This window comes from Hippocampus comes, unplaced genomic scaffold (genome assembly GCF_001891065.2).
Source record: "Hippocampus comes isolate QL1 unplaced genomic scaffold, H_comes_QL1_v1.1 scaffold66, whole genome shotgun sequence".
Lineage (NCBI taxonomy): Eukaryota > Metazoa > Chordata > Actinopteri > Syngnathiformes > Syngnathidae > Hippocampus > Hippocampus comes.
In genome coordinates, this window is record NW_017805003.1 from 554,833 (window position 1) to 557,397 (window position 2,565).

The window sequence follows — 2,565 nt, forward strand, 5'->3', positions numbered from 1 at the left end:
CGTGCCAAAAACGCCTTACTATACGATGTCGTTTTTTTCGTGCCAAAAACGCCTTACTATACGATGTCGTTTTTTTCGTGCCAAAAACGCCTTACTATACGATGTCGTTTTTTTCGTGCCAAAAACGCCTTACTATACGATGTCGTTTTTTTCGTGCCAAAAACGCCTTACTATACGATGTCGTTTTTTTCGTGCCAAAAACGCCTTACTATACGATGTCGTTTTTTTCGTGCCAAAAACGCCTTACTATACGATGTCGTTTTTTTCGTGCCAAAAACGCCTTACTATACGATGTCGTTTTTTTCGTGCCAAAAACGCCTTACTATACGATGTCGTTTTTTTCGTGCCAAAAACGCCTTACTATACGATGTCGTTTTTTTCGTGCCAAAAACGCCTTACTATACGATGTCGTTTTTTTCGTGCCAAAAACGCCTTACTATACGATGTCGTTTTTTTCGTGCCAAAAACGCCTTACTATACGATGTCGTTTTTTTCGTGCCAAAAACGCCTTACTATACGATGTCGTTTTTTTCGTGCCAAAAACGCCTTACTATACGATGTCGTTTTTTTCGTGCCAAAAACGCCTTACTATACGATGTCGTTTTTTTCGTGCCAAAAACGCCTTACTATACGATGTCGTTTTTTTCGTGCCAAAAACGCCTTACTATACGATGTCGTTTTTTTCGTGCCAAAAACGCCTTACTATACGATGTCGTTTTTTTCGTGCCAAAAACGCCTTACTATACGATGTCGTTTTTTTCGTGCCAAAAACGCCTTACTATACGATGTCGTTTTTTTCGTGCCAAAAACGCCTTACTATACGATGTCGTTTTTTTCGTGCCAAAAACGCCTTACTATACGATGTCGTTTTTTTCGTGCCAAAAACGCCTTACTATACGATGTCGTTTTTTTCGTGCCAAAAACGCCTTACTATACGATGTCGTTTTTTTCGTGCCAAAAACGGCATACTATACTTTGTCATTTTTTTTCCTGCCAAAAACTCTTTACAAAACTATGTCGTTTTTTTCGTGCCAAAAATGCCTTACTATACTATGACGTTTTTTTCGTGTCAAAAACGCCTTACGATACTATGTCGTTTTTTTCGTGCCAAAAATGCCTTACTATACTATGACGTTTTTTTCGTGTCAAAAACGCCTTACGATACTATGTCGTTTTTTTCGTGCCAAAAATGCCTTACTATACTATGACGTTTTTTTCGTGTCAAAAACGCCTTACGATACTATGTCGTTTTTTTCGTGCCAAAAATGCCTTACTATACTATGACGTTTTTTTCGTGTCAAAAACGCCTTACGATACTATGTCGTTTTTTTCGTGCCAAAAATGCCTTACTATACTATGACGTTTTTTTCGTGTCAAAAACGCCTTACGATACTATGTCGTTTTTTTCGTGCCAAAAATGCCTTACTATACTATGACGTTTTTTTCGTGTCAAAAACGCCTTACGATACTATGTCGTTTTTTTCGTGCCAAAAATGCCTTACTATACTATGACGTTTTTTTCGTGTCAAAAACGCCTTACGATACTATGTCGTTTTTTTCGTGCCAAAAATGCCTTACTATACTATGACGTTTTTTTCGTGTCAAAAACGCCTTACGATACTATGTCGTTTTTTTCGTGCCAAAAATGCCTTACTATACTATGACGTTTTTTTCGTGTCAAAAACGCCTTACGATACTATGTCGTTTTTTTCGTGCCAAAAATGCCTTACTATACTATGACGTTTTTTTCGTGTCAAAAACGCCTTACGATACTATGTCGTTTTTTTCGTGCCAAAAATGCCTTACTATACTATGACGTTTTTTTCGTGTCAAAAACGCCTTACGATACTATGTCGTTTTTTTCGTGCCAAAAATGCCTTACTATACTATGACGTTTTTTTCGTGTCAAAAACGCCTTACGATACTATGTCGTTTTTTTCGTGCCAAAAATGCCTTACTATACTATGACGTTTTTTTCGTGTCAAAAACGCCTTACGATACTATGTCGTTTTTTTCGTGCCAAAAATGCCTTACTATACTATGACGTTTTTTTCGTGTCAAAAACGCCTTACGATACTATGTCGTTTTTTTCGTGCCAAAAATGCCTTACTATACTATGACGTTTTTTTCGTGTCAAAAACGCCTTACGATACTATGTCGTTTTTTTCGTGCCAAAAATGCCTTACTATACTATGACGTTTTTTTCGTGTCAAAAACGCCTTACGATACTATGTCGTTTTTTTCGTGCCAAAAATGCCTTACTATACTATGACGTTTTTTTCGTGTCAAAAACGCCTTACGATACTATGTCGTTTTTTTCGTGCCAAAAATGCCTTACTATACTATGTCGTTTTTTTCATGCTAAAAACGTCTTACTATACTATGTTGTTTTTCTCGTGCCAAAAACGGCATACTATACTGTGTCGTTTTTTTCGGTAAAAAAACGCCTTACTATTCTATGTCATTTTTGTCGTGCCAAAAACGGCATATTATACTATGTCGTTTTTTTCGGCTAAACACGCCTTACCATACTACGTCGTTTTTTTTGGGCTAAAAACGCCTTAC